Source organism: Piliocolobus tephrosceles, chromosome 10, assembly GCF_002776525.5.
Source record: "Piliocolobus tephrosceles isolate RC106 chromosome 10, ASM277652v3, whole genome shotgun sequence".
NCBI lineage: Eukaryota > Metazoa > Chordata > Mammalia > Primates > Cercopithecidae > Piliocolobus > Piliocolobus tephrosceles.
The window spans coordinates 36,882,791-36,892,398 of record NC_045443.1 but is presented as its reverse complement, the minus strand read 5'-3'; positions in this window follow the sequence as shown (position 1 = coordinate 36,892,398).

Sequence of the window (9,608 nt, the reverse complement as noted above, 5' to 3'; positions counted from 1 at the left end):
TAGATCACATTAATTGAACTCAGAATACTTTATTGAAGTGAACTGAGGCCCCATTCCCAAATAATCAGATTTGGTCCATCTAGGGTGAAAAGAGAGACAATGCATATTAAAGTACTCTCCAGATAATTTTGAAGAACTGTCAGTTTTGGGGACTGCCTGCTAATGGGACTGTAGTTACCTAGTTTCTTTGGGCGATGATGAAAATTCTCTCAAACTTTATCAAAGGCTAAAATATGACTGGCTAATATTACTAATTAGAATTCTACTATAATCCCATAGTACAAGTTTATAGTTTTTAAATCTCAAGTGTGCCAAATGTATATTCTTGCCAACTGTGCTACCCTCCAAGATAACAAGGAGAGACTGCTTCCAAGGACAGGTATCAAGTGAGTCTCTGTGTTAATTCCTGTCCTTCCTTTCTTATTCCCCTCTATTGACTTACAAAATAATTACATTCTTTTAAAGTGTGAACTCATTAATTACAGGTTCTTTGGCATAATTTAAAGGAATTATTTTCTTAAGGTATGTCAACAGAGGGTAACAGAGGTGGGCTGGGACATTTATTCTTCTCTCATCTTTCTCTGATGCACCCAAGGGCTATTTAACGCACAACCGCCCTCTTATTGCAACATCAAAGCATGTAATTCACTATTTATATTTTATTTTCACAATAGAGAAATTGTCCAGACTAAGCATGTTTAATTGTGTCACAAATGACTTTTTTGTGTGGTAAAATATAAATAACATAAATTTACAATTTAAAAGATTTAAAAATCTTTAGTATAGAGTGCAATGGCATTAAGTACATTTATATCATTGTGTAACTATCATAGCAAATGACTCTTACATAAAAGTAATTCAATGGAAAACTCCAGTATATCAGATCTACAAAGTATCTTCAATTATTAAAGTAAAACCATAGTTTTAATAAAGAACATTATCACAAGACTCCATATAAACTAATAATCCTATTGATAAATTCCTGACATTGTTATTTATAGGACTGTCTTTTAAAGTATATTTACATTTGAATGTTTTTATAATCCAAAGATTTTAATCCAGATTTTATATTAAAAATAAAATCATTGATCCATCATGATACAGATTGTATATAAGGATATTAAATGTCAGACTTTTTATCCTAGTTTCATTTTAAAAACAAACTTTCCTATCAGTCATGGGCAGATGTTGATAAGGTAATAGTAGCTGTGGCAGAGAATACATTTTTATTAAGGAAAAATGACAATGTATGTCTTTAATGGGTAAGATTATTAACAGCTCTTTGCAAGTATCAGAATTTGTTATAAGATATTTTAAGCAAAAGCTTTAATAACCAATAATCCATTCACAGTGTTTCTTATTGGGGTACCAGCTGCTACTGTTCCTTCTCTCTTCACAAGACTTCAAATTCCAAAGTTGTGCAAAACATAGCAACCGACTTGACTAAGAGAATTAACCATTTAAGCCTAAATATCCCCAGGTTTTCCCCTTTCCACATCCTGCCTTCTTTATGCCCTCTTAAGCATTGCTGTTTCCCATGTATCCAACTTCCTACTAAACACATATAATTGGACAACACATCTCAAACACAGTTACAAAACCCAACTTATTATTTCCTCCCCAACCTTCCCCACAATGGGTGGGTGTTTTTGATCTCAGTGAAGGTCACCACCCCGGAGCAGTCTCTCTCCCCACGCGGTGCCTCAGCTCCAGAACTAGTTTACTGCAATGGACTCTAATGAGTTGTCCTGTCACTCAATTCTATTTTCTACACTACTAAAGTTCTCTTTCTAGTATTTGAATCTAATTATGTTTCTCCTTTACTTAAAAATCCATCAGTAAGAAAACAAGGAGCAGAAACTTTAAACATTCCTAAATACCCTCATACTACTTGCTTCACACTTTCCACTACGCCCTCCATTCTCATTGTTTCCAATAATATCCTTCTCTCCAGTCAAATGGAATTGACTGAATTCTCCTGTGGATGAAGCAGTTTTCTTTTTCTTATAACATTGTTTCTTCTTCCGTTAAAAGTAAGCTGAAACATCACTTCCCTCATAAAGTGTGCTTTGATCTTACCCCACCTCACCTCTCCAGTCATAGCCTTAGACCAATTTAGGCATCCCCTGTTTGTTCACCTAAAGCTGTCTCTACACACCTCTTCCCATCAGAGTACCTCACAATCCTAGATTTACTTTTATTTCCTCTACTAGATTGTTGACGTTTGAGAGAAAAGGGTGTCTTACTTTCCTCTGAGGTACTAGAACTAAGCACAGTATTGGCTGAGGTAGCAAGCAATAAAAGTTTGTTGAATGGATGAATAGCTGAATGAATTTAATCAACTAAAATGTTTAGATTTAAATATATAGCCAACCATAGTACAACATGAGAATCCAGAATTATTGTCCCGCTATTCAAAATGCTCTTCTATAAATCCAATCTACTAAATGTTTATGTTTCATTTTGGTTAATTCTTAGACAAGAGGGCTTAGTGCACTACAAAAGCCATCACATTAGATTTTCATGTAGTTTTATTTTTCCTCATTTATGCAATGTATTATACATATATGTATACTCTAGTGAAAATTTTTTTGATCTTGACTTACACATTCAGTTGGTAGACATTTGTGTGGGCATGAATGTAAACATGGATATTCACCAGAATATCCTGATTCAAATAGGGAAGCAAAAGACCAGACACTCTCAGACAGGAAGCGACTGTCAGCATCCCTTGAAAAGAAACCATAGGTGGCCCGGCGCGGTGGCTCAAGCCTGTAATCCCAGCACTTTGGGAGGCCAAGATGGGCGGATCACGAGGTCAGGAGATCGAGACCATCCTGGCTAACACGGGGAAACCCCGTCTCTACTAAAAAATACAAAAAACTAGCCGGGCGAGGTGGCGGGCGCCTGTAGTCTCAGCTAGTTGGGAGGCTGAGGCAGGAGAATGGCGTAAACCCGGGAGGCGGAGCTTGCAGTGAGCTGAGATCCGGCCACTGCACTCCAGCCTGGGGAAGAAACCATAGGCTGTGGTTCATTTATTTATTTGTTTATTTGTGACTTGTCCCCAGTGCCCGATGATGCTTAGCACAAAGAACTGAGTAAAACTATCTTTTATATTTTCTATTTATATAGCAATTTACATTTAAAAGCACTTTCAAGTTAATTCTCTCCTTTGAAACATTTGTTGATATGTCAATTTTAGTTAATATTCCTGAATATTTGATGATTTTTAAAAGAAACCAAGTTATAGATTCATTTTACTATATCTAAAAATTAAAATTCTATTTTGGCTGAATTTTGTAAAAATATCTCCATTATGTTTCAACTTTGTTTTGAATTTTTAAAATGGTCAGTCATTCCAGTAATCCCACTGCTGGGTATACACCCAAAAGAAAGAAAATCAGTATACTGAAGAGCTATCTGCACACCTATGTTTCCTGCAGCACTGTTTACAATAGCTAAGTGTCCATCAACAGATCAATGGGTAAAAAATAAATATGGAACATATACACAATGGAGCACTACTCAGCCATAAAAAAGAATGAGGTTCAGTCATCTGCACCATGAATGGAACTGGAGATCATTATGTGAAGCAAAATAAGCCAGGCACAAAAAGACAAACACTGCATGTTCTCACTTATTTGTGAGATCTCAAAATCAAAACAAATGAACTTATGGGCGTAAGGGTGGTTACCAGAATATGGGAAGGGTAGTGGGGGTGGGGTGGTGGGGAAGGTAGGGAAGGTTAATGAGTACAAAAAAAAAATGAAGAATGAATAAGACCTACTATTTGATAGCACAATAAGGTGACTATAGTCGATGGTAACTTAGTTTTACACTTTAAAAAAAACTTGAAGAGTGTAATTGAATTGTTTGTAACTAACAGGATAAATGCTTGAGGGGATGGATCCCCCATTCTCCACGATGTGCTTATTTCACATTGCATGCCTGTATCAAATCATCACATGTATCTCATAAATACGTATACCTTCTCTGTACCCACGAAAATTAAAGATAATGAAAAAGATCTGTCATGTGCTTTATGATACTTTTAAGTGAACTTTAAGTTATTTGTTTTCTTCATCTTTTTTCTTTTTTCTCATTATTCCTTTCTTTTTTTTTTTTTTTTTCCAGAGACAGAGTCGTCTTATGTTGCCCAGGCTGGCCTCAGTCATTTGTTTTGTTTTGTATAAAGTACACAGGAATCACTCAATAAAAAAACTAGTTTTACGGGGTGGGGGGGGGGGGTAGGTGTTTGTTCATTTGTTTATTTGTTTGAGATAGGATATCACTCTGTCACCCAGGCTGGAGCGCAGTGGCACGATCTCGGCTCACTGCAATCTCCATCTCCCAGGCTCAAATGATCCTCCCACCTCAGCCTACCAAGTAGCTGGGACTACAGGCGTACACCACTAGGCTTGGCTAATTTTTTGTATTCTTTTGTAGAGATGGGGCTTCACCATGTTGCCTAGGCTGGTCTCGAACTCCTGAACTCAAGGGATCCACCTGCCTCGGCCTCCCAAAGTGCTGGTATTACAGGCATGAGCCAGCGCGCCTGGCCTAGAAAATATATAGTTGTAATCCAAAGTCTTCTAATCACTTCTGTGGATTGATGTTCCGCTCCAAATTACTTCCATGAATATAATCCGAAGATATCAGTGTTCTTTGTTTATCACGTTTTTCCCAGTTACTAAAGTGAAATATCAAGTCACCACTTCATTTTGAAGTTGCTCCTCCTCATTCTCGTGCCATTGCAGTGCTCTTATAAATATTATTTTTTATTTCGCTGATGGAAAGTAATAATCGTTATTTATAGATGAAAAGATTGTATTTCACTTTTTCTCCTGTCTTCCTCTTCAATCTAAACCTTTGAAACCTGCTGAACTTATTCCTATATGCTAGCTACAATCAATGTCTTAATATTTAATTCCCAGAAGGACTTACACCAAGACTGCATACATAGTAGAATTTATGTTTTAAATTGTCTATACAGTTCATGTAGCTTCAGTCATAATTATTAGGAATCAATCCGGTAACAAATGGAGAGGTGTAATTGGACATAAATAGTTAAATAGTAGTTAACAACTAGTGATTGACTCCTCCTATGGGCCAGGCACTGTTGTAAGCCGCCAGATACAGTAATGAACTGACCCTGCTTCCATAGAAATGTTACAATCAACCAGAATGATCAATAGTGTTTTATATGAAGCCTCTTCGTGTCTATCATTCTGCTTGGAGTGACAGCTGAAGTTTTATATTTTTTTTTCCTACCTTAGTATTCTTTTTGCCCAGTACCTTAATGTATTATTTAAAAATTTTTTATTTGTATGCACATTTTTATAACACCTCAAATTATTATTGGAGTCCATTTTTAGCATACATCCAATAAATGTCACTCTTTTCTACAAAAAGTGAATAGGAAATGGGCTTTCCTTTGCCTCAGCACTTTCAAGAATGCAATTTCTGTTGGAAATCAGAAAGTCAATACTAAGGATGCAAAGACAGAAACCATTCTGAGTAATTAGCAACACACATTTTGCGGGGCAAACTTTTGAGAGAATGGTGCTTACATATTTTTTTAAAAAGGTTAATAATTAAAGTGAACTTTGAGGAAACAATCAGCCAAACTCAGAATGTGGAAAATTCAACAGGACAAATAATCCAATTTCATCAATAAGTAAATGGCAAAAGAAAGAAAGACGATTTTGTTAACATCATAGCTCATTCTGTAATGAGTTGAGATACAGAAATGTGCATAGAAACCATGAATTTTAAAATAGTATATTTAAAAAGTAAAGGTGAAAAGAACAGTAAGGTATGAAAAATAAATAGGAGAGAGAGAGAGAAAGAACTGCTATGGATTGGGAGAATTATAACAGACAAATGTACCAAATACAATGTACAACCTTGTTACAATCCTGATCCCAACAAACTAGCTATAAAAAGACAATCAGGGAAAACTAAACACATACTAGGCACTAGCTAACAAGAAAATATTGTTAATTTTGAAGACATGATAATGGAATTGTAGTTATATTTTTAAAGTTCTTATATATTAAAGATACATATTGATATATTTATAGATAAAATGCCAATGTCAGATATTTGCCTTCAAATATTTCAGATACATTTATTTGCGTAGTTTAAAAGTAAGTAAAAGATAAATAAATATAGCAAATCTTGAATCACAGTATGTTTCCAATAGGGTTTATTTTTATTTGTTTATTATTATTATTATTTTTTGAGATGGAGTCTCACTCTGCCACCCAGGCTAGAGTGCAGTGGCACGATCTCAGCTAACTGCAACCTCCACCTCCGGGATTCAAGTGATTCTCCTGCCTCAGTCTCCCGAGCAGCTGGGATTACAGGCACCTGACACCACTCGCAGGTAATTTTTGTACTTTTAATAGAGACAGGGTTTCACCATGTTGGCCAGTCTGGTATTGAACTCCTGACCTCAAGTGACCGGTGTCCCTCAGCCTCCCAAGTGCTGGGATTACATGGGTGAGCCACTGCTCTAGGGCTCTAACAGGGTTTAAATGAATACAAATAATATTCTCATTTTACAAAAACACCAACTGAGGGAAAATTTTATTTGAGAGTGATTTATTTGGGACTGTGGTTCTAGGAATCAGAAGGAGAATGGGAAGAAGAGAAAAGTAACAGAGGAATGCATATTGATTTGGCTACCACTTTTGTATGACAGGGCGATCAATCTCGAAAGAACATCTGAAAGCCTAGTGAAATGCTCCTCAGAATCATCCACTGGGGAAAGAAAAGGGAAAGCATTTGTCAATCAAATCCCTTCCCCATTAGTCAAGAGCTAGGTCACAGGGCATTACTACCTCTACACAAGCACGAATGCTAAGAGTTCCTGTGAATATCTAATGACTAGGCATACTTCTAGCAGGAAGTAAGAGGTACCCAATGTCTGCCTAAGGCAATGTGTTGCCAGGTTGCACCTCAGTGAATCTGGTTGAATTCTTCGTGGGAACTAGTCTTCACAACTAAGGCCAGAATAAGAGGATTAGAAGTGGCACACAGGAATTGTTGCAATACATTCCATTCTTTGTGCCTACCAGTCGTATCTCTTTTTGCTTTGCATTAAATCCAGTCAGTTACAGAATCCCCTACAATATGGTGGCCAGCTGGAATCTCTATAAAGACTGAATGCAGGAAAGTTAGTGAAACCAGCTGCAGTCCCCAGTGCAACACCAGATTCCAAGGCCATAATTGACATAATTCATCTCCTTCTTGCACTAACAATTTCAGAATTCTCTGACCCTGGGCCTACTCCTTGGTTGATCTATGTTGTTTGCCTTCTGGAATGACCTAGACTATCTTCCATAAGGGGTTTATACCCCTGATTTCTTTGTGTTTGGCAAATTGTGGTTGCTACGATTTTCCATTCACAATTATCACTGGGCCTGTGACGCCAAGAGACTCCCAGTGAACAGCTCCTAGACATCCTGTAGGTCCTAGATATACACCTCCCTGTCATTATTTTGTACCAATAACCCTAGGTCCTAAAGATAAAAACCAAGAATAATTACCACTACCAGTACAACTGTTCTTTGCCTACTGTTTGATTTCAGGATTGTAAGTGTTCAAATGTGACAATATACAGATAACCAATAAGATACCCAGAAGCCAGTCACAGTGGCTCACATCTGTAATCCCAGCACTTTGGGAGGCTGAGGTGGGCGGATCACTAGCTCAGGAGATCGAGACCGTCCTCGCTAACACGGTGAAACCCCGTCTCTACTAAAAATACAAAAAATTAGCCAGGCGTGGTGGCGGGCGCCTGTAGTCCCAGCTACTTGGGAGGCTGAGGCAGGAGAATGACGTGAACCTGGGAGGTGGAGCTTGCAGTGAGCCGAGGTGGCGCCACTGCACTCCAGCCTGGGCAACAGAGGGAGACTGTCTCAAAAATAATAATAATAATACTTGGAATGTAGTATTGAACGTGGTAAATAGAACAATTAGAAAGTGGTAAAAGAACAGGTCATACATGGTGTTATTAGCAGCAGCAGGTGACACTATACTTTTGTAAACTTGACCTCAAACTATCAATCACCTTTAATTACATACAAAACAAAACAAAAAACCAGGTGGGTAAAGGTCTCAAAATACAAGTGTTAGATGAGATCTTCTTCTCATAAATCATTTTCAAAAACTCTAATACCTGTGTTAGTTTTTTTTCTATTTAAAATAATTTATACTTTTTTCTCACTCAAGGATTTGAAGGAAATGTGTTAAACTAATAATTTGTTAGCAAATGTGAACAGGACAAAGCTTTTTCAACAGAAGATTGGGCTCTTATCTACTTCAGCAGTTATATTTAATCCAGGTGCATTTGTTTACTCAGTAATGCCTCCATTTATTTTTGCATATCTGTCATAGCTTCTTATATGAATTGGCCTTAATCCCTAAAATAATCTTATGAGGTAAATAACTGTGGAGGTGTGGGAAGTAGTTTACCCAAGGTTAAACAGTTACTAAACACCTAAGCCAGAATTTCAACTCAGACCTGTTGCCTTCAGAACCATCATCTGGAATAGTAAAAAGGTATTGTTCAATTTACAATTATAAATATTTGTAGGAAGTCTAGGTTTGGATTCTTTGGATTGTCATGTTGTGATTCCAAACTAAGAACAAAGGTGTAATTAAGAATAGACAAGAAATTCACAGGCAGGCGCTTTCAAATTGCCGGCTTATATACTATTCCATCATTGCCTGTTCTATCATAGGCAGAAATAGAACACATATCTAATTTTTGTAGGTTGTAAATCAAGGTACCTTCATCTACCACGGCCAAAGAATTGTTATTTGAGTTAAATTAGAACAATCATATGCTCTCCTGGGATTTTGATATGTGAGTAAAGTGACACAAGGATGGAAAAACAGGTAGAGCATAATTGTTCCAGGGCCAGCATTCTTATAACACAATCAAGCAATTCAGGCAGCCATGATCTCCTTCCAATAAACTTCTCTTTTTTTCCCGCATACATTAGACCATCAGTTTCTGTTGCTAGCAATCAAAGAATCTCAAACAATACATAATTACAACCCACCAAGATCACTTCTTTCTCCAAACCTCTGTTATATTGACAACCCACACGGTACAATCCAGCATCAATGTTCTCTAATTCTATCCAGGAATGTTGCCATCTGAGCTTGAGTGAAAACTACTTGAGCATTTCTATTATTATTCTTTGGGGTTGCCTGACATGACCTAGCACAGGGCTAAGTGTTAAATTGATGGATAGACTTTTGAAACATATTAAGATAGAAAAGATGGCAAGGGGGATAATATGGGTAAGGAGGGGAAAGGAAGCGAACATAATGATCAGGGAGAACCGAAGCAGAAATCCAAAGCCTTCTCCATATTCCCTGCTTCAATCTACTCATACTGTTGCGAAGACATTGCTGTTCAGACTAATAGTAAGTACATGAAAACTATTCATGTTGGTCACGTCAGTTTATGTAAACATAATACATCATGATCACATTTTCTTTGTGCAAATATAAAAAAGTTACATAGAATAGTATTCTCTTCTTTCTCTGCCACTAATGGTTATAAAAAGTACTAAGAAACTTGGCATAAA